Here is a 24,772-nt window from a genome sequence, read left to right on the forward strand (position 1 = left end):
TGACACACATGTGTCCCCGAGCAACGTTCCCCATCCCTTCCAACACGTCAAGAAGAACACCAGAGAAGTGAAGTCATTGCGATCGCTGTAGGCCCCTCCTTGCGTCCTCATGGTTCTCTCCCCGGAAATTGGGCGAGTTATTCTGTGTCGGGCCTCCATCTGCGTGAACTCGAGATGCAGGGGTATTTTCCTGACTCAGATCTGTCTCCCTCCCATCCTAGGTTGACCTCCGCCAATGGCGAGGCATTTGTAGAGAGGTTTCCTACACCCAATACGATAGAGAGGGTATGATTCGTTCCCTACCTATTACGATGTCTAGGCCTCCCTATCCATCCCTTTCCGCGGGACCTGTTGGAATACTATGGAATCCAACTTCACCATCTTACCCGTGGATCTATTCTCCATATCGCAGGATTTGTCGCTCTTTGCGAGATGTTCCTAGGTTGTGAATCCCATTTTGAATTGTGCAAGAAGTTTATGTGCCTCGTTCCATGAACTGAAGGCACTATTTATGAAGTTGGGGGAGTCAAAGTATGACGCATAGCCGGAGTCGGGTATCTGGTAGGTACCCCGAAGGAAGATCCTGAAGAGTGGACCTTCGAATGGTTCTATATTGAAGACGTGCCCTTGCTTGACCCCATTCAAAAGGGTCTATCCAAATTCTCAACCGCTCTGCCTAGGAAGCGGTTGAATTAGCGCGCAATAAGCCCATATAAAGAAGACGACTCTTAGGTGAGGCAGTTGGTTGCCAAGGTAAAGGGGTTGACACACTACCAACTTACCATGATCGACGTTATGGCTGAAGCCATAAGGCAATGCGTACAACCTCTCAAACAGAGATCCCATCCTCTGTGGCAATTCAACAGTGCAAGCAACACCACTTGATACAAGCACGAAGGTACGGTAGACTAGACGACATTAGCTACCATGCTAGCCAATATTTATATGGGTGAGAAGGAAGGCTTTATCAGCTAGAACACCAAGGATGGTTATTCAAACCACAATCCCATCGAATGGGTTAGTTTAGTTCATTTCCCTGAGGTCAGATCCCTATGTTGTCTCTCGGTTGACCAAGTTCCTGAAATTATGTTCTTTAAACAGGATTGGAGGCGTGTGGTAGAAAAGATCAGCTGCCCTCCTCCTTAGTAAGAGAACCATGCCAAGGTTGATGACCCCGGATTCCATGATGATCCGGATACGTCGATAATTTTCACACACGGGTTCTTTTATCAGAAGAGTATAAACGACAACGAGGTCACCCTTATTGTTGACTCTCCGAGGATACCTCCTTCATTGAACAAGGAGAAAAAGAAGAAAGCACCTTCGTGAAAAGGTCATTCGACCTTCCCAATAGCCCCTCCTGTTACAACGGGCCGTCGCTCCATGCGCCGACACCTATTTTTATAGGGTCTATTGATTGTACGATGAATGCTAGTGGCCCTCCAAACACAGAGCTTCTACAGGGACTGCTCCCACCACCCCCTCTGCTCCCAACATGTATCATTTTTAGAATAAGCATTGTTTTCCAACAAATGACAGGTATTTACATGTGTCACAGTATTCGATAGGACTAGAACACAGCCACCCCCTTCGACGATGGTGGAAAATGTAGAAATCCCTCCTGCAGGTCAAGCCGCCGAGGAGTATGACAATGTTTCAATTACAAATTCTGAAGTGGAGAGCATAATGAACCATTGTCGGAGGAAAGAATCCATGCGCCATCATAATTTTACCGAACAAGAGTTTAACGCCTTGAGTTCGGTCGATGCGCACCTTAGAGCTGTCCAAGTAGGACTCGAAGGTGTAGCCAGCCGTATGTCAACAAGCCTTAAGGTATGTATTCGGGTTTTTCTTGTTTGTGCGCATAAATTCCTAGCTACTAGCCCCGATCCTCGATTGGTCAGCATGACCAATCCGAGGGTCTAACCCTAACCGCCGACACGCTTTGTAGGGTGCAAGGGACAAAAATAAAGAACTGTCCTAGGAGATCGGGACTTACCGATCACAACTCGAAGTTGCGAAAGCTGAGTTAGAACAGGTGAAAAGTTTCACCACACAAGCACATGGTAAGAGGTTTTGTATTGACCTCATATGCATAGTTGTCCTATTGTACCCCTTTTAAAATTAAAGCATATTTTGTAGCAGCTGAATCTATAGGCCAATTGTAAAAATAGCTAGAAACGGCAAAAGGATTGCAAATATATGCTGAGTCTCAAAACGAGGACAACTGCAAGTCCTTATTCCGAAGTGTAGAAGAGAATAAGAAGCTTGAGGCAGAAAAGCAAGAATATATAGGCCAGATTGAAAGTTTAAATATTCAACTAGGACAAGCCACCGATGAAAACAAGAAACTGAAAGGTAGAATGTTCGGTAAGTAAAATATCGAACTCTATGAATATATAGAAATGACATTTGGAATCTGATCAACGATTCCATTCCTTTGGTGCACCACTCTTGACTTGGCGTCTTGAAGAAGAAGCTAGCTCGTTTAGTGGCAATGTTTTAAAAGAATTGTCCCTAAATTATGAGCGTGGCCGCAAAGCGATGAGAAGCATGCTAAAGGCCTTATGACCGGCTGAGAAGCCCCATAAAGGATGCCGGAACTGGTTGAGCACTTTAAAGGGGCTCGGAGCCGATTTGAACTATGGAAGACGTTGGACTGGCAAAAAGGTACTCGGGAGGCGCGTATGACGGTGAAAACAAGGTATATGAAGCTCAATCCCGAAGAACTCGCACGAGTCGGCCAGCTAGGCCTGACGGTCAAGAGGTGTCGCTTCACATTGTTTATGACCAAGTAATGCCCGTCATACGTTTGTCACATCAAGGTTGCCGCCTAGATGCAATAATAGATAACTTAGATCAGTCATGCAACTCATGATTGTATGCAACTGAGTAATTGCAATTCTCCTTCTGATGTGTTACTGCTATCTTACCTGACCATCCGCTTCTACCTTCCATGATAACCATTAGGAAGTGTTCCATACTATGTAACCTGTGAAATTAGTTCGCAAGGAAATAGTTCCTTTATAGGTTCCTTTCTCAGGGTTTTGTGAGAATCCACTTTGTATGGTGCTAGTGTATATTTGGGGACTTAACCCTTGGTGTTAGCCACCGAATTACTGATATTACCTTCCTTTGCCATACCAATTCGTCATTAAGAACCGTAGCTTTCGTCTTCACCCATTTGAGATGTATCCGAATTACTCGGTCGTAACAATCATAGAGGTGCTCCCTTTATCTTCTAGCCGAACAATCGAGAACGAAGAGGATAAACACAAGAGCCAGGCAACCCATCTTGGCAAAATATTAAGTCAAATACAGTGCATATTGAGGCTTTAAGTATAGGAAGAGAAGACACATTATATAAAAATAATGCACAAATGTATTATCATCGGCTTTACAAAGCCCCAGGTGTCTATAGAAATTACATATTTCATGGACATACTTCGGTTAAACCGAAAATGATCTGGGATGCGCTAACACCCTTTGTTAGAGGAAAAGGGGATACAAATAAAAAAAGGATAATGAGGAAACTGGTAAGTGTAACTGTGTCAGCTTAGCTTTAGAAACATCGAAGTCGAGCCGCATTCTAGGGGTTTGGTTCAAGATGATTGTCCGACAGATTACCGAGATGATATGCCCCTCTGGTAAGTACGCCGTCGATGATGAAGGCCCCCTCCCATTTGAGTTGAAGTTTATTATTTTTCTTCTCACGGAGGCGTAGCACAAGTGCACCCACGTTGTAAGTCTTTGCGCGAACTTCCCTGCTTTGATATCACCAAGCCTGTTGTTGATAAAAGGTAGATTGCACGAGGGCTATGTCGCACTCCTCTTCTAATGCATCCAAGTCATCCTGTCAATCTAACTCGACTTATCTTTCCTCGTACATGCACACTCTACGTGCATCATGGATAATGTCGCAGGGGAGAACTACCTTGACTCTGTACACCATAAAATGGTGTGTAACCCGTGGACCTATTTGGAGTTGTTCGCTGGCCCCACAATACGGAGTAGAGCTCCTGTACCTAATGGAAATCAGATTCTTTAAGAGATTGAACTAGACGTGGCTTAATGCCGCTCATGATGAGACCATTAGCCCGTTCGACCTGTCCATTTGTTTGTGGGTGGTAGAAGAAGGCATAGTTGAGCTTAATGCCCAAATTCGCAAACCAGTCCTTAACCTCCTGGGCGTTAAAATTGGACCCATTATCCGTGATTATACTATGTGAAACACCATAATGGTGAACCACATCACATATAAACTCGATGATCGGACCGGATTTGGCAGAAGTTACTGGTTTGGCTTGGATCCACTTTGTGAATTTATCAACCATAACTAGTAAATATTGTTTTTCTTGGATCCTCCTTTTAGAGGTCAAACCATATCCAGCTTGAGGCCGCGCACGGCCAAGTGATTGGTATTGTCCGAAGAGCTGTTGCATGCATGTGGCCACTACACCACGCACCGGAATTACCTACCAATGACTGTTGGGAAAAGTCTCTTATACCATTGGACCGTTAGTTGGGAAAAGTTATATCAGACAGTTGGTCGGTAATGCATATGTGTGGCAACTGAACGTCGGTCGGGAATGCTCATATATTTAATATCCGGTTGTCGGTCGGGAATACGTGGAGTTCCATATGACTATCGGTTGGGGATTAATGACGACCGACTGTTGGCGGCTAATTGGGCCAACCAGTTGCGTAGGCGGGAACAAAAAAAGTTAGCACCGAAACTAGCCCAGCCCATGAAAAACTCCCTCTCCGTTTTCCTCTTTTGCTCCTAAATTCCCCCAAATCCCTCAACCCCTCGCCCAGTTTCTAGATCCAACGCCACGCTCGAGCTCTCTCCGCCGCCGCCGCTGCTCTGTGTGGCCGGCTGCGTGCTCTCGAGCCGGCAAGGACGCAACCCCCTCTCCATTTCGCTCATTAACTCTAGCCTATGCACCACCGACCCCACACCACATGGTCGTCGCCGCGCTCGAAATCTCTATCCTCCGCGCTCACCTGCCCTTCACCGGAAGATGCTCTTTCCGCCGCCACACGCTCGAGCAGCCTCCGTCGTCAGGTGCTCTCCGCTCCACCAGGCGCTCAAGCAGCCCCCGCCGTCAGGTGCTCTCCGCGCCGCTACGCGCTCGAGCACCCTCTGTCGCCAGGTGCTCTCTTCTCTTATCCCGCTTATCCCACCATCCCCCGTTGCTCACCACACCGCTCTATATGCACAGGTGGTCCTACCGTCGCCAACGACTGCAATTTTCCTCCACGCCCAAGCCCAACCATCGCATGTAGATGTGGAAGGCTAAGAAGGTATGCTCCGAGATGCCTCTTGCCAAATCTGATTAGGACAGTGGGCTGGTTATAGTCCTTTAAAAGGCATGGCTTTGGCCACCTCTGATCTTAGGTATTGACTCCGTAGGTATTTCCCAATGAGACAAGGACTTTATCTTCAAAAATAGACCCGCTTGATTTTTTTAGTGGGAATCCGTAACTTTCATTTCACATGTGCAGGCTTATGATATGTGTGGGTTTGGAAGCTATTTCTATGTGTACTACATGATTTATGAAGAAAACAATGGCCCCATGCCTTGCCACCCATATGCTTGACTGTACGCCACACCCCATGGACATGCAATTTTTATCTGCTAGGATTCTGAATTGTGCTAACTATGTGGATCAATTGGCTCTAAAAACTATTACCTCAGTGTCTACAGTTTGGGGTCATGTAGGGTATATAAATCTCTGATTTTCTTGGTTAGTTAGTGGCAATTGATTGGTTTGTTAATGGTTGTATGCAGGTCAATTGTCACTCCTTCATCAAGTGAAATGTCAACCTGAAAATCTTCTAGGCCGCACAATACCTCCCCAAGAGCCTCGATTGCAAGTACAAATACTAAAACACTACTCTGTAACTTTCTAAGCAAGGCGTCGGTAGAAAATTGTTATATGCAAAGAGAGGCTGCACATTCTTGCAATTACTTATTTCAAGTTCGAGCTTTAGTTTATGATCATGTGACCACAAGTGTGTGGTTCTTTCATGTGTATTAATCTAAAGAACTATATGACGCTAGTGATGGGTGCGCTGGATGCAGAACTTTAACCTAAAATTTAACCTGAAGAGCATCTTATTTGTGCCCTGCTTCTAGGATATTTTAAAAATATAAATACAAAGGAAATCAAACTATTTCTTGTACCATTGGTGGTTTCATGTCTCCGTTTTTTCCATCGGGTTGGCCTCATAATTTCCTGAGCATGAAACATGGTCCGGACAAGCAAAAGTCAAGTTCATCCGTTGGGATTGAAGTAGGCAAAAGTAACTAGAAGTGATCATTTTTCTGGGCACTAGCTCACTCCTAGTAGAACACAATCTAATTGTTGGTTTTTGATGTTTGTTGGTATTCACACAAATTTCACTATATAATCAGGTCAAATTATGGAAACCTAGCAAAAAAATTCCAATCCATATAGATACCTGATATTATTGTGAACATAGACCTAATATTGACCCGACATTGCGCTAACAACAAACAGATAGACTCTTGGATTTATGTCTTGTTGTAGAAGAATCTATTTTTGCTCTCTTTTCCTCGTTGGTCAAAATTTAACCACCAGTATGTTCAATCCATATACTGAGCTAGGTGTTCACCCTTCGCCGACATATTCATAGTTTTTTATGTACTTTGTTTATTGCTAACATTTATGACAATGATGTTCTAGAGCTCTGTTGGGGAACGCCGCATGGGAAACAAAAAAATTCCTACGCGGACGAAGACCTATCATGGTGATGTCCATCTACGAGAGGGGATGAGTGATCTACGTACCCTTGTAGACCGTACAGCAGAAGCATTAGTGAACGCGGTTGATGTAGTGGAACGTCCTCACGTCCCTCGATCCGCCCTGTGAACAATCCCGCGATCAGTCCCACGATCTAGTACTGAACGAACGGCACCTCCGCGTTCAGCACACGGACAGCTCGACGATGATCTTGGCCTTCTTGATCCAGCAAGAGAGACGGAGAGGTAGAAGAGTTCTCCGGCAGCGTGACGGCGCTCCGGAGGTTGGTGATGACCTTGTCTTAGCAGGGCTCCGCCCGAGCTCCGCAGAAACGCGATCTAGAGGAAAAACCATGGAGGTATGTGGTCGGGCTGCCGTGGAAAAGTCGTCTCAAATCAGCCCTAAAACCTCCGTATATATAGGTGGGAGGGAGGGGACCTTGCCTTGGGGCTCAAGGAGCCCCAAGGGGGTCGGCCGAGCCAAGGGGGGAAGGTCTCCCCCCCCCCAAACCGAGTTGGACTTGGTTTGGTGGGTGGGAGTCCTTCCTTCCCTTCCCACCTCCTCTTTTTTTTTCCTTCTCTTTGATTTTTCATCCAATGCGCATAGGGCCCCTTTTGGGCTGTCCCACCAGCCCACTAAGGGCTGGTGCGCCACCCTCACGGCCTATGGGCTTCCCCGGGGTGGGTTGCCCCCCCCCGGTGAACTCCCGGAACCCATTCGTCATTCCCGATACTTTCCCGATAACTCCGAAAACCTTCCGGTAATCAAATGAGGCCATCCTATATATCAATCTTCGTTTTCGGACCATTCCGGAAACCCTCGTGACGTCCGTGATCTCATTCGGGACTCCGAACAACATTCGGTAACCAACCATATAACTCAAATATGCATAAAACAACGTCGAACCTTAAGTGTGCAGACCCTGCGGGTTCGAGAACTATGTAGACATGACCCGAGAGACTCCTCGGTCAATATCCAATAGCGGGACCTGGATGCCCATATTGGATCCTACATATTCTACGAAGATCTTATCGTTTGAACCTCAGTGCCAAGGATTCATATAATCCCGTATGTCATTCCCTTTGTCCTTCGGTATGTTACTTGCCTGAGATTCGATCGTCAGTATCCGCATACCTATTTCAATCTCGTTTACCGGCAAGTCTCTTTACTCGTTCCGTAATACAAGATCCCGCAACTTACACTAAGTTACATTGCTTGCAAGGCTTGTGTGTGATGTTGTATTACCGAGTGGGCCCCGAGATACCTCTCCGTCACACGGAGTGTCAAATCCCAGTCTTGATCCATACTAACTCAACTAACACCTTCGGAGATACCTATAGAGCATATTTATAGTCACCCAGTTACGTTGCGACGTTTGATACACACAAAGTATTCCTCCGGTGTCAGTGAGTTATATGATCTCATGGTCATAGGAACAAATACTTGACACGTAGAAAACAGTAGCAACAAAATGACACGATCAACATGCTACGTCTATTAGTTTGGGTCTAGTCCATCACGTGATTCTCCTAATGACGTGATCCAGTTATCAAGCAACAACACCTTGTTCATAATCAGAAGACACTGACTATCTTTGATCAACTGGCTAGCCAACTAGAGGCTTGCTAGGGACAGTGTTTTGTCTATGTATCCACACATGTAAATGAGTCTTCATTCAATACAATTATAGCATGGATAATAAACGATTATCTTGATACAGGAATTATAATAATAACTATATTTATTATTGCCTCTAGGGCATAATTCCAATAGTCTCCCACTTGCACTAGAGTGAATAATCTAGCCCTCACATCATCATGCGAATTACATTGTAATAAATCTAACACCCATACAGTTCTGGTGTTGATCAGGCTTTGGCCGTGGAAGAGGCTTAGTCAACGGGTCTGCTACATTCATATCCGTGTGCGCTTTGCATATATTTACGTCCTCTCCTTCGCCGTAGTCGCGGATGAGGTTGAAGCGTCGTTTGATGTGTCTTGACTTCTTGTGAAACCGTGGTTCCTTTGCTAAGGCAATGACATCCGTGTTGTCACAGAACAAGGTTATTGGATTCAGTGTGCTTGGCACCACTCCAAGATCCGTCATGAACTGCTTCATCCAGACACCCTCCTTAGCCGCCTCCGAGGCAGACATGTACTCCGCTTCACATGTAGAATCTGCTACGACGCTTTGCTTGGAACTGCACCAGCTTACCGCACCCCCATTAAGAATAAATACGTATCCGGTTTGCGACTTAGAGTCGTCCGGATCTGTGTCAAAGCTTGCATCGACGTAACCTTTTACGGCGAGCTCTTCGTCACCTCCATATACGAGAAACATCTCCTTAGTCCTTTTCAGGTACTTCAGGATATTCTTGACCGCCGTCCAGTGATCCACTCCTGGATTACTCTGGAACCTACCTGCCATACTTATGGCCAGGCTAACATCCGGTCTAGTGCACAGCATTGCATACATGATAGAACCTATGGCTGAAGCATAGGGGACGGAGCACATATGCTCTCGATCTTCATCAATTGCTGGGCACTGAGTCTTACTCAATCTCGTACCTTGTAAAACTGGCAAGAACCCTTTCTTGGACTGTTCCATTTTGAACCTCTTCAAAACTTTATCAAGGTATGTGCTTTGTGAAAGTCCTATCAGGCGTTTTGATCTATCCCTATAGATCTTAATGCCTAGAATGTAAGCAGCTTCTCCTAGGTCCTTCATAGAGAAACTTTTATTCAAGTAATCCTTTATGCTCTCCAAAAACTCCACGTTGTTTCCAATCAGCAATATGTCGTCCACATATAATATTAGAAACGCCACAGAGCTCCCACTCACTTTCTTGTAAATACAAGATTCTCCAACCACTTGTATAAACCCAAATGCTTTGATCACCTCATCAACGCGTTTGTTCCAACTCCGAGATGCTTGCACCAGTCCATAAATGGATCGCTGGAGCTTGCACACCTTGTTAGCATTCTTAGGATCGACAAAACCTTCGGGTTGTATCATATACAATTCTACCTTAAGGAAACCGTTAAGGAACGCCGTTTTGACATCCATCTGCCAGATTTCATAATCGAAAAATGCAGCTATTGCTAACATGATTCTGACGGACTTAAGCATCGCTACGGGTGAGAATGTCTCATCGTAGTCAACTCCTTGAACTTATGAAAAACCCTTTGCCACAAGTCGAGCTTTATAAACGGTCACATTGCCGTCAGCGTCCGTCTTCCTCTTAAAGATCCATTTGTTCGGAATAGCCTTGCGGCCTTTAGGCAGTACCTCAAAAGTCCACACTTTGTTCTCATACATGGATCCTATCTCGGACTTCATGGCTTCTAGCCATTTGTTGGAATCTGGGCCCACCATTGCTTCCTCATAATTTGCAGGTTCATTGTTGTCCAACAACATGATTTATAAGACGGGATTACCGTACCACTCTGGAGCAGCACGTGGTCTCGTCGACCTGCGTGGTTCGACAGAAACTTGAACCGGAGTTTCATGATCATCATCATTAACTTCCTCCTCAACAGGCATCGCAACGACAGAGGTTTCCCCTTGCCCTGCGCCACCATCTAGAGGGATGAGAGGTTCGACAACCTCGTCAAGTTCTATCTTCCTCCCACTCAATTCTCTCGAGAGAAACTCCTTCTCGAGAAAAGCTCCGTTTTTTGCAACAAACACTTTGCCCTCGGATTTGAGATAGAAGGTGTACCCAACTGTCTCCTTTGGGTAACCTATGAAGACACACATTTCCGCTTTGGGTTCCAGCTTTTCAGGCTAAAGCTTTTTGACATAAGCATCACATCCCCAAACTTTAAGAAACGACAACTTTGGCCTTTTGCCATACCATAGTTCATATGGCGTCGTCTCAACGGATTTTGATGGTGCCCTATTTAAAGTGAATGCAGCTGTTTCTAATGCATAACCCCAAAACGATAACGGCAAATCGGTAAGAGACATCATAGATCGCACCATCTCTAATAAAGTACGATTATGACGTTTGGACACACCATTACGATGTGGTCTTCCAGGCGGTGTTAACTGTGAAACAATTCCACATTGTCTTAAGTGAGCACCAAACTCGAAGCTCAGATATTCACCCCCACGATCAGACCATAGGAACTTGATCTTCTTGTTATGATGATTTTCAACTTCACTCTGAAATTGCTTGAACTTTTCAAATGTTTCAGACTTGTGTTTCATCAAGTAGACAAAACCATATCTACTCAAATCGTCAGTGAAGGTGAGAAAATAACGATATCCGTCGCGTGCCACCACGCTCATCGAACCACACACATCGGTATGTATGATTTCCAACAAGTCACTTGCACGCTCCATTGTTCCGGAGAACGGAGTCTTAGTCATCTTGCCCATGAGGCATGGTTCGCACGTGTCAAGTGAATCAAAGTCAAGTGACTCCAAAAGTCCATCAGCATGGAGTTTCTTCATGCGGTTTACACCAATATGACCTAAGCGGCAGTGCCACAAAAATATGGCGCTATCATTGTTAACTCTAACTCTTTTGGTCTCAATGTTATGTATATGCGTATCGCTATCAAGATTCAATATGAACAATCCTCTCACATTCGGTGCATGACCATAAAAGATGTTACTCATAGAAATAGAACAACCATTATTCTCTGACTTAAAAGAGTAACTGTCTCGCAATAAACAAGATCCAGATATAATGTTCATGCTCAACGCAGGCACTAAATAACAATGATTTAAGTTCATCACTAATCCTGACGGTAACTGAAGTGACACTGTGCCAACGGCGATTGCATCAACCTTGGAACCATTTCCTACGCGCATCGTCACTTCATCTTTCGCCAGCCTTCGCCTATTCCGCAGTTCCTGTTTCGAGTTGCAAATATGAGCAACAGAACCGGTATCGAATACCCAGGCACTACTACGAGAGCCGGTTAAGTACACATCAATAACATGTATATCAAATATACCTGATTTTTCTTTGGGCCGCCTTCTTATCTGCCAGATACTTGGGGCAATTGCGCTTCCAGTGGCCCATACCCTTGCAATAGTAACACTCCGTTTCAGGCTTAGGTCCAGCTTTGGGTTTCTTCGTCGGATTGGCAACAGGCTTGCCGCTCTTCTTTGAATTACCCTTCTTTCCTTTGCCGTTTCTCTTGAAACTAGTGGTCTTATTCACCATCAACACTTGATGCTCTTTACGGAGTTAAGACTCTGCGACTTTTAGCATCGCAAACAACTCGCCGGGAGACTTGTTCATCCCTTGCATGTTGTAGTTCAACACAAAGCCTTTATAGCTTGGCGGCAGTGATTGAAGGATTCTGTCAGTGATAGCCTCTTGCGGGAGTTCAATCCCCAGCTTAGCTAGACGGTTTGAGTACCCAGACATTTTGAGCACATGTTCACTGACAGACGAGTTTTCCTCCATCTTGCAAGCATAGAATTTATCGGAGGTCTCATACCTCTCGATCCGGGCGTTCTTCTGAAAGATAAACTTCAACTCCTGGAACATCTCAAATGCTCCATGACGCTCAAAGCGACGTTGAAGTCCCGGTTCTAAGCCATACAAGACTGCACATTGAACTACTGAGTAGTCCTCCTTACGTGCTAACCAAGCGTTCTTAACATCCTGATCAGCCGTAGCGGGTGGTTCATCTCCAAGCGCAGCATTAAGGACATAATCCTTCTTCCCAGCTTGTAAGATTAGCTTAAGATTATGAGCCCAGTCTACAAAGTTGCTTCCATCATCTTTCAACTTAGCTTTCTCTAGGAACGTATTAAAATTCAGGGTGCATGTCGCGTGAGCCATGATCTACAACACAAATATATTCAAAGTGGACTTACACTATGTTCAAGATAATTAGAGTTTAACTTAATCAAATTATTCGCTAAACTCCCACTCAAAAAGTACATCTCTCTGGTCATTTGAGTGGTTCATGATCCACTTACACTAGCTCAAGTCCGATCATCACGTGAGTTGAGTATAGTTTCAGTGGTAAGCATCCCTATGCTAATCATATCATCTATATGATTCATGATCGACCTTTCGGTCTCATGTGTTCTGAGGCCATGTCTGCACATGCTAGGCTCGTCAAGCTTAACCCGAGTGTTCCGCGTGCGCAACTGTTTTGCACCCGTTGTATGTGAACGTTGAGTCTATCACACCCGATCATCACGTGGTGTCTCGAAACGACGAACTGTAGCAACGGTGCACAGTCGGCGAGAACACAATTTCGTCTTGAAATTTTAGTGAGAGATCACCTCATAATGCTACCGTCGTTCTAAGAAAAATAAGGTGCATAAAAGGATTAACATCACATGCAATTCATAAGTGACATGATATGGCCATCATCACGTGCTTCTTGATCTCCATCACCAAAGCACCGGCACGATCTTCTTGTCACCGGCGCCACACCATGATCTCCATCAACGTGTTGCCATCGGGGTTGTCATGCTACTCATGCTATTACTACTAAAGCTACTTCCTAGCAAAATAGTAAACGCATCTGCAAGCACAAACGTTAGTATGAAGACAACCCTATGGCTCCTGCCGGTTGCCGTACCATCGACGTGCAAGTCGATATTATCTATTACAACATGATCATCGCATACATCCAATATATCACAACACATCGTTGGCCATATCACATCACAAGCATACCCTGCAAAAACAAGTTATACGTCCTCTAATTTTGTTGTTGCATGTTTTACGTGGTGACCACGGGTATCTAGTAGGATCGCATCTTACTTACACAAACACCACAACGGAGATATATGAGTTGCTATTTAACCTCATCCAAGGACCTCCTCGGTCAAATCCGATTCAACTAAAGTTGGAGAAACCGACATTTGCCAGTCATCTTTGAGCAACGAGGTTACTCGTAGCGATGAAACCAGTCTCTCGTAAGCGTACGAGTAATGTCAGTCCAAGCCGCTTCAATCCAACAATACCGCGGAATCAAGAAAAGACTAAGGAGGGCAGCAAAACGCACATCACCGCCCACAAAAACTTTTGTGTTCTACTCGACAAGACATCTACGCATGAACCTAGCTCATGATGCCACTGTTGGGGAACGTCGCATGGGAAACAAAAAATTTCCTACGCGCACGAAGACCTATCATGGTGATGTCCATCTACGAGAGGGGATGAGTGATCTACGTACCCTTGTAGACCGTACATCAGAAGCGTTAGTGAACACGGTTGATGTAGTGGAACGTCCTCACGTCCCTCGATCCGCCCCGCGAACAATCCCGCGATCAGTCCCACGATCTAGTACCGAACGGACGGCACCTCCGCGTTCAGCACACGTACAGCTCGATGATGATCTCGGCCTTCTTGATCCAGCAAGAGAGACGGAGAGGTAGAAGAGTTCTCCGGCAGCGTGATGGCGCTCCGGAGGTTGGTGATGACCTTGTCTCAGCAGGGCTCCGCCCGAGCTCCGCAGAAATGCGATCTAGAGGAAAAACCGCGGAGGTATGCGGTCGGGCTGCCGTGGAAAAGTCGTCTCAAATCAGCCCTAAAACCTCCGTATATATAGGTGGGAGGGAGGGGACCTTGACTTGGGGCTCAAGGAGCCCCAAGGGGGTCGGCCGAGCCAAGGGGGGAAGGTCTCCCCCCCAAACCGAGTTGGACTTGGTTTGGTGGGTGGGAGTCCTTCCTTCCCTTCCCACCTCCTCTTTTTTTTTTCTTTGATTTTTCTTCCAATGCGCATAGGGCCCCTTTTGGGCTGTCCCACCAGCCCACTAAGGGCTGGTGCGCCACCCTCACGGCCTATAGGCTTCCTCGGGGTGGGTTGCCCCCCCCCCCCGGTGAACTCCCGGAACCCATTCGTCATTCCCGGTACATTCCCGGTAACTCCGAAAACCTTCCGGTAATCAAATGAGGTCATCCTATATATCAATCTTCGTTTCTGGACCATTCCGGAAACCCTCGTGACGTCCGTGATCTCATCCGGGACTCCGAACAACATTCGGTAACCAACCATATAACTCAAATACGCATAAAACAACGTCGAACCTTAAGTGTGCTGACCCTGTGGATTCGAGAACTATGTAGACATGACCCGAGAGACTCCTCGGTCAATATCCAATAGCGGGACCTGGATGCCCATATTGGATCCTACATATTCTACGAAGATCTTATCGTTTGAACCTCAGTGCCAAGGATTCATATAATCCCGTATGTCATTCCCTTTGTCCTTCGGTATGTTACTTGCCCGAGATTCGATCGTCAGTATCCGCATACCTATTTCAATCTCGTTTACCGGCAAGTCTCTTTACTCGTTCCGTAATACAAGATCCCGCAACTTACACTAAGTTACATTGCTTGCAAGGCTTGTGTGTGATGTTGTATTACCGAGTGGGCCCCGAGATACCTCTCCGTCACACGGAGTGACAAATCCCAGTCTTGATCCATACTAACTCAACTAACACCTTCGGAGATACCTGTAGAGCATCTTTATAGTCACCCAGTTACGTTGAGACGTTTGATACACACAAAGTATTCCTCCGGTGTCAGTGAGTTATATGATCTCATGGTCATAGGAACAAATACTTGACACGCAGAAAACAATAGCAACAAAATGACACGATCAACATGCTACGTCTATTAGTTTGGGTCTAGTCCATCACGTGATTCTCCTAATGACGTGATCCAGTTATCAAGCAACAACACCTTGTTCATAATCAGAAGACACTGACTATCTTTGATCAACTGGCTAGCCAACTAGAGGCTTGCTAGGTATAGTGTTTTGTTTATGTATCCACACATGTAAATGAGTCTTCATTCAATACAATTATAGCATGGATAATAAACGATTATCTTGATACTGGAATTATAATAATAACTATATTTATTATTGCCTCTAGGGCATAAGTCCAACAAGCTCATCCCTAGAGAGACATTCAAGAAGTTTCGGAGGAGAAGATAGAACCTAAAGCAAAGAAAGAACCAGAGATGCAGGGTATGACAGATTGTCGCAGTTCATTGTTGTGAATGGTTGCTTGTTGAATCAGGGTTGGCAAGCATCTACCGTGGGAGAGACATCCTCTTGTGAGAACTCTGGCCTACCTTTGCTTTCTTGCCCTCTGGTTGAAGCAGTAAAGTGCTTTTATGTTGACTTGCATCATTATTAGTTTGAGTTTTCTAAAAATTATTTTCATGAATCAGTTTGACAATTCTATCGAACCATGTAAGCTATGAACTATATACATCACCATGTAACAAGTGGCATTGAGCTAGGGAGACATAAAAGAAGAGATAAACCAACATTGATTGTTACTAGTCAATGTACAAAGCTATATAGCGATGTACTTCTTCTGGTTGCTGCTTATTAAAGTTTGCTCCTTCCATTCCTAAATATAAGTCTTTTTAGATATTCCAATAAGAAATTACATACGAATGTATATAGACATATTTTAGAGTGTATATTCACTCATTTTGCTTTGTATGTAGTCCCTTATTGGAATCTTTTAAAAGACTTATATTTAGGAACGGAGGGAGTCATTGTTTTGACACTCATCTCCCCCAACTAACTAAGAGTGACCAGGCGCAAGTCATCCATGGTGGAAATGGCATCGGTAAGATCTCACTCTCTTACTTGGCTTCTCTCTCGCCCTCCATTTGTGCGTGCAATGTGCAGATTTGAACTAGGGCCTAAGTTTAATAATATCTTAAAGAAAATTCTGCTGGTTAGGTTCATGGAAATAAAGAAACCCTTGAAGCAGCAAAGTTCTTTATGTGCAACCGTTAATTAAGCTTCATTGTTGTTTTGCAGTTTTCTAAAAAGTACTTCCATGAACTGGTTACACATGTTTTTTTTATTTTGATAGCAGGCTTGACAAAAACTTTCATGAACTAGTTACACATGTTTGTTTTCTAAAAATGTAGTAGCATGGTGGGCAAAGGTCACAAACATATCTTGGCTTCAAAGTTACATTTAAACTTTGAGGCACACAGCCTACAATGAAAAAAAACTATAGAACCTAAATAATATTATCCCTACAAACAAGGGTATCTTTTTGTGGTGTCTTATGATGGTCTGTGAAAGTAATTTTTCATACTCTGATTGCGGAACCATTTTTTTCTTGCTTCATAGTATGTTCACATTACTAATCATATGATGATTTTTGCGAGGATTTGAAGCCTGGATTTGTGCGTGAATTAATGATTGAAAGAGATATTGAATTGTTGTTTGTGATAGCAAGTGGCTTGCCTACAACAGAGGAATTTGAGCATGTCACTGATTTGCAAATATTGAAGGCGCCACCTGCCCTAATGGGTAAATTTGTTGCTTAGCAAATGCTTTCGCTGCTACCTTTTCTTAATCATCTGATTTCTTACTACTTTCATTTATGCAGGAATGGCCTCAAGAGAGTTACCCCCTGTCACATCCCTGACACCTTAAGCAAGTTAATCTTGTGCTCATGTCTTCTTTGCTTTTGCATCTAAGAATTTTCAACAAGAACAAGAAAGTGGCAAAGGAAAAACTCAAAACCCTAGCCACTACTTTAAATAAAGGAAATCTCAAACTAGTTAAAATCAATGAACCCAAAATGGCCTCAAGAAATGTTCAAACTTTCTGATAAATCATGAAAGTAAATGAGCATTGGAGAAAACTATTTTCTTGACACTTTAAGCATTTTAAATAAATGCAAAAGCTACTGGTTTCAAGTTTTAAATTTGAAATCAGAAACTTTAAATTTTCAAAAATGTTGAAAACTTTGGAAATGGTTGGAAATATTCCAACAAATATTCTAGGGTGCCTCAAATAAATTTTACAAATTATTTTGGAGCTGAAATAAATAGCAAAACAATAGTTAGCAAAACAGAAACAAAATAGAAAAGAAATAGGAGAAAGAAATGACTTACCTCTTACCTGTCGCCCGTGCAGGCCCGGCCCACCAGGGGCACGGCTGTCTTCTTCCTCCTGCCAGGAGGAGAAGCAGCTGCGTGCCGACGCGCCGGCGAGCGCGGCCACGTCCCCTGGCCACCTCCTGCTTGCCCGAGCCACGCAGACGGCGGGGATGAGTACCCCGTGCACGTCTCTCCCTTCTCCACCCATCTCTCGCTCCCCTCCATCTCTCTCTCGCCCTCTCCCACCATGGCCGAGCCTGCTTGTCGCCGCCGATCGTCGTAGCCGTGGCCACGAGCCCCCTCCAGCCCAGCTGCTGTGCCCCAAAGCCCCGCCGTGCTCCTCCTCGTCCCCTGGAAGAAGGAATCAAGCCCGGAGGCCCCCTGTCATCGCCTCGCCGCCATCTTCTCCACCTCCGGCCGCCGGACCTCTTCCGTCGATTCGCTCCCTCCGGCGCACCCCCAAGCCCTACAACAACACCATCGGAACCGCCGTGAGCTCGTCATCATTTCCCCTCTCACCCCACGCTCTTCCGCGCACCGTAGCCCCGTTCCCCACCAAGGCCGAGAGCTCCTCGCCGCCGGTCATGTCGTTGTCGTCGCTGTGGTGTCTCTTCCACGCGCTCGAGCTAGGGATCGAGCTCCTGGAGCCGCCAGGAATGTGATGAGCCCATCAGCTGCCCTCCCCGTGCCTTGGAGCCATCACCCGCGGAAGGCCGAGCTTCGGCCGCCGCTTCGGCTCGTCGCCGGCGCCTCTCCCGGCGACCCCAGCTTCTCCTGATGCCCCTGCCAGATCGGCTGCTTCGCCAGCGTCCCGTAGCTACAAACCACGCTCGATTTGGTGCCGTGTAGCGCCGTTTAGGTCGTCTCCGGCGAGCCCTCCGCCGCGGGCTTGGTCGCCGGCGACCACCCTCCGGTGGGCGTCGACGTGGCCGACCATTAGGGCATAATTATCCTTCCCTCAGTCACTGCCAGAGGGCCCCACGCCTGGTCAAACCCCAATTAGGGGCTGGTCAGCGCGGGGTTAGCCCCTGGGTCACTGACCAGTGGACCCCACTGGTCAGGTTTGACCTGGCCCAGGCGCAGTTGACCTGCTGACGTCAGTAGTGATGCAATATTAGTATTTCTGTTTATAAATTAAATCCAGGAAATTACTAAAACTTGTAAAAATCATAGAAATTAAAATATAACTTGGATGAAAATAATTTATATATGAAAAAGTATCAAAAAAATCCAAGGAATCTGATTATGGCATTTTCATGCATGTTTGAAAAAGTTACAGAACCCAAACATGTAGATTAATGAATAAGTCAATTCTTATAATTACTTTATAAATGGAATTTGGAAAATATTCAAATTTCATTATGAATGACATGATCACACACTGTCCTAATTACAAATCAGTACCTTAACATGACATCTCGTGCATGCTAACATCAAGTTGATCTGAGCATCAGGTCGAATCAATTAAATCGGTATCCGAGAATACCTCGTTTGAATTGATATTCGAATGTGATTCAAATCAACTCTAAACCTAATACATGTTGATTATAATAGTTTATCACCTTGCATTCTCATGCCATGCTCATGCATCATCTTTCTTGCATATGATTGTTATTGATTGTTGCCATTCATTTCGGTAGGCTCCGCACCCCCGGATTCCACCGAATATCCGTCTGACGGATATTGTCCCTCCTCTGAGCAACAAGGCAAGCAACCCTTTTGATCATCCCGATAATTCCCATGATCTTGCTCCTGCATTTATTTATTGCATTAGGATCAAATGCTTCAACTGCTTTTGCCACGTTAGTTGAACCCACTTCCTTTGCATGACCTAACCTTGTCACAGTAAATAGCCGAACCTTGCAACCTAGCATACCTGGTAGTCGCTTGAGCTATGATGTGCCTTATCCTGCTATGCATGCTATGCTTACAGTTGTGTATGGTCTGTCATCTGGGAGATGAACAGAATTGTGAGAATGTGTTCGGTAAGCAAAGGTTGTGTGTTGAACCTCACTTGGTAAAGGTACCAGTGAAAGGCTGTGTAGGAGTACATGGCGGGTTGTTTCATTGGAACCGTCCATAGGAACTGAGTTCCGTGTATGTAATCCAAGACTAGATACTACCACATGCTGGGCCCTGAAATATGACCCCGCTCGGCCTATTAATCGCTTAGTACTCGGTCCAGGAGTTGCAAGTAGTTTCTGGTGTTTATAGTAATGCTGGAGGCCGTGCATGGTGCTGACCTGAGAGGTGGGCCGTGATGCGGTAGGCAGTGGCACGGTGTACCAAGTGGCACCCAGATGGTGGGCTTGGGAGCCCTGCGCACATCGTTTGAGGCCGTGGCGGAAACCTCGGCCGGACTTCCGTACGGGTTACTCTCAGATAGGCGATAAACCTGGACTAGGTACTAGTGTGGTTAACGGTCGTGGCCGACTCCCCCGCTGGGCTTCCGCTTGAAGGTTGCCGAGGTGCATGACGTGCACATGGCGATAAGTGGCAAGAGCGTGTGTGACGAAGTACACCCCTGCAGGGTTATGATCTATTCGAATAGCCGCGTCCGCGGATATGGACTACTTGGAGACATATGTTGTTCATAGATAACTTCAATGGCTACTCATAAAATTATCAACATAAGCGTGAGTGTCGTGGATGGCATTTCCGTATGGAGACGGAATGATTCCACGATAGTGTATTGCTGTGGTGTTAGTGGACTCGTGTGCGAGAAATCAAGTTGTCAAAATTATTTAAAAATGCAAGTTGTCTAGCCACGAGTCAGATGTTGGCTTTCCGCATGAAACCCCACAATACCTTTTTGATACCTTGCATGAGTAGTTAGTTATCCTAAAGTCTTGCTGAGTACATTCGTACTCATGTTTGCTTAATAAATGTTGCAGAGGTTGCTAATGACCCTAATGGAGGGTTCTTCGTAGACATCGACGACGACGAGTAGCTGGTGTCCCAGCTACGATCTGGCCCTACGTTGGATCTGTAGTATAGTCAGGCCATGTGCCTTCTAGTTGCCCTGTCTGTACTCAGACAGTTTAAACTCTTCCGCTGGCTTGTAACTGAATGACTGCTATTATGGGTCGTGAGACCCTTAATGTGTAATATTATGTGTGTGGCTCTTCCGAGCCTCTTAAATAAAGCTTGTATGTTTATGGTTATGTTGTGATGCCATCGATGTATCTATACATATCGGTATGCCATGCGTACGTGTGTCGTATTTGATATGTATGGGGTTCGATTACCTAGTCGTGAACTTTAGTAGCATTCCTTACAAGGAAATGCCCCTTTGTGATCCAACGAGCCTTGGTAGCTCGCTACTGCTCCGGACACATTGGTTGACCGGCATGTGTCCTTCTTAGCTGTTGTGTCTGTCCTCTTGGGGAAATGTCACGCGATGTAAGGAGTCCTTGTAGCTTGCTACGACTCGTCTACACTCGCTGGTGACCGACACCTGCTTTGTTGGGTCATGTATGCCTGTCCTTGTGCGGTACTGCCACTTTGGTTTATGACTAGACATGTCGATCCGGGTTCTTTGACATTGGAATGCTAGCGACACTTTTGCATACGTGAGTGAAAAGACGCAAACGGTCCCGGCTAAGGTAAGGCTGCAGCCGTGGAGTTAACCGTGCGTGAGACCGCAAAGGGATGCGATGTGTTGCAGGCTGGATTCCTATGGCTTAGGATCGGGGTCCCGACACCCCCCATCACCTGAAGAGAATTATCCTTTCATTTAGCAAATGGTTTCACCACTACCTATTCTTAGTCGTCTGATTTGTTAGTCCTTTCATGTATCTTAGGATATAGCAAAAGAAATTACAGGAAACACTAAAGAGGGGAGCTAAAGGTATCCCTTTTCCCATCAATGCTAATGAATTCTCTTTATTTTTTTGGTATGAAATGATGTCGAAGGCAACTTAGACAAAATATCATATTCTCCAGTTATTGTGCGGATATATTAACCAGGGATTTGGACTTGCAGATGTTCAAACTAGAGTACGTTCTCCAATGAGATGTAGAATGAAGGCTTTGATGTCAAGTACAAGAACGACACAAGGATCTGGGTGGAAGGCTTTGAGGATGGGTATGTAGTTTCCCACTACATGGAGCCAAGGCAGATGATGTGCCTAGACATAGAAAAGAAAGCGAGGAATTTTTGCTCTTACACAATGAACCATAATATTTCCTCTACATAATTTGTTACATTAGTTCATAGGAAACTTAGATGGTTGTTATAACAGATGATATATTTATATGTGAAAATTAATGAATGTGTGTTGTTATTGTTTGCATCTAGCTCAATATTTTTGGATGACATGCACGTTTATGTTATGAATTATGTAACTTGATATATATTCTGTTGGTAATTTGACGTCTACCTATGGGAGGGCTAACAGGTGTTGGTTGGCAAAAAACAAACATGGTCAGGAAGGCTAATGCTAGGCCCAACAAAATGTTGGTCGAGAAAGAATATGTTGTCAGATAGTCAGTTGGGAAAGGCCCATGGTAGCTCCAATAGATTGTTGGTCGGGAAAGAATTCCTTGTCCGATAGTTGGTCGGGAAAGGATAATGGTAGCCCCAATAGATTGTTGGTCGGGAAAGGTCCAGGGTAGGCCCAACAGAATGTTGGTCGGCAAAGATGCCCCATCGCCAACAAGAAGTCGGTCGGGAAAGATATATCGATCGGGAAATGCCTTTCCCGTCTGGACTTTCCCCAACAGACATATTCGGTCGGCAATAGTATTTCCCGACCGTCTGTCTATCGGCGAAACCTGTATTCCCCACCAACCTTGTTGTTAGGGATGTAGTGTCGTGGTGTAGTGGGCTCTGGTTTGCGAAAAGTTGACATCGAACACAATGCTGGACAAGCGAATGAGTGTACGCTCGAGCTATTGGCCAAAGGAAACCAACTCGGAATGCCTTGCCTATCAGAGCTCTAGCCGTCGCGTGATGGCCACCCATACCTTCATGTATTTTAGCCAAGAGTTGTTTACCTTCCAATTTGCATATGCATCGGTGGAGGACACCGGTAGTGCTTTTTTGTATAAAGTTCCCCTTCGTGAACCTTGTAAGACTTGGATCGTCGAACTATCCTTCTTACTTTGGTCTGGTCATCGGAGAGTTCCTGGCGAAGGAGGTAAGCCAGAAAAGGTTCGGTCCATGGCACAATTATAGCCATGATGTCATGAGGTTAGAGCGCCTCCTCTAATGCAGATCCACCAATGGTTTGATCATGTGGCTCGACTGCAGGGGAGCACTTTTCTCCTTCTCTATGGTTTCAATATCCCCATGCTTGTCCTACCATACCCCAGAAGGTTTAAACAGTCATTCCAAGAAGGTATTTTTGGGGAGAGGGTCACGTTTGGCACCCTTGCGAGCAAGGATATCGGTGTCCTGATTATTTGTTGGGGAACGTTGCATGGGAAACAAATTTTTTCCTACGGACACGAAGACCTATCATGGTGATGTCCATCTACGAGAGGAGATTTGGATCTACGTACCCTTGTAGATCGCACAGCAGGAAGCGTTAAGAAACACGGTTGTTGTAGTGGAACGTCTTCACGTCCCTCGATCCACCCCATGAACCATCCCACGAACCGTCCCGCGATCCGTCCCATGATCCGTTCCGATCTAGTGCCGAACGGACGGCACCTCCTCGTTCAGCACACGTACAGCTCGACGATGATCTTGGCCTTCTTGATCCAGCAAGCAAGATAGAGAAGTAGATGAGTTCTCCCGCAGCGTGACGGTGCTCCGGTGGTGGTGACGATCTACTTCTGCAAGGCTCCGCCTGAGCTCCGCAGAAATCCGATCTAGAGGTAAAACTATGGTGTCTAGATCTGAGTTGCACGTGGCAAAAGTTGTCTCAAATCATCCCTAAATCACCACTATATATAGGAGGGAGGGGGAGGAGGCTTGCCTTGAGGGCCAAGCCCTCAAGGGTGCGCGGCCAGGAGGAGAGGAGGAATCCTACTCCAATTAGGCTTGGAAAGTGGAGTCCTTCTCTTCCTTCCCACCTCCCCTTTTTTTTCTCTTTGGTTTTTCTTCTCTTGGCGCCAAGGCCTTCTTGGGATTTCCCTCCAGCCCACTAAGGGCTGGTGCGCTACCCTAAAGCCATTGGGCTCCCTCCGGGTGGGTTGCCCCCCTCCCGGTGAACTTGCGGAACCCATTCGTCACTCCCGGTACAATGCCGGTAATGCCCGAAAACTTTCCGGCAACCAAATGAAACCATCCTATATATCAATCTTCGTTTTTGGACCATTCCGGAAGGACTCCAAACAACATTCGGTAACCACACATATAACTCAACTATACTAAAACATCATCGAACCTTAAGTGTGCAGACCGTGCGGGTTCGAGAACTATGTAGACATGCCCCGGGGTACTCCTCGGTCAATATCCAATAGCAGGACCTGGATGCCTATATTGGATCCAACATATTCTCCGAAGATCTTATCGGTTGAAGCTTAGTGCCAAGGATTCATATAATCCCGTATGTCATTCCTTTTGTTCTTCGGTATGTTACTTGCCCGAGATTTGATCGTCGGTATCCGCATACCTATTTCAATATCGTTACCGGCAAGTCTCTTTACTCGTTTTGTAATACAAGATCCCGTGACTTACACTTAGTCACATTGCGAGCAAGGCTTGTGTGTGATGTTGTATTACCGATTGGGCCCCGAGATAACTCTCCGTCACACAGAGTGAAAATCCTAGTTTTGATCCATACTAACTCAACGGACACCTTCGGAGATACCTGTAGAGCACCTTTATAGTCACCCAGTTCCGTTGTGACGTTTGATGCACACAAGGTATTCCTCCGGCGCCAGTGAGTTATATGATCTCATGGTCATAGGAACAAATACTTGACACGCAGAAAACAATAGCAATAAAACGATACAATCAATATGCTACGTTCATAGTTTGGGTCTAGTCGATCACATGATTCTCCTAATGATGTGATCCAGTTATCAAGTGACAACACTTGCACATAACCAGAAAACCTTGACTATCATTGATCAACTCGCTAGCCAACTAGAGGCTTGCTAGGGACATTGTTTTGTCTATGTATCCACACATGTATCTATGTTTTATTTCAATACAATTATAGCACGGATAATAAACGATTATCTTTAAAGAGGAAA

Source organism: Hordeum vulgare, chromosome 7H (assembly GCF_904849725.1).
Source record: "Hordeum vulgare subsp. vulgare chromosome 7H, MorexV3_pseudomolecules_assembly, whole genome shotgun sequence".
NCBI lineage: Eukaryota > Viridiplantae > Streptophyta > Magnoliopsida > Poales > Poaceae > Hordeum > Hordeum vulgare.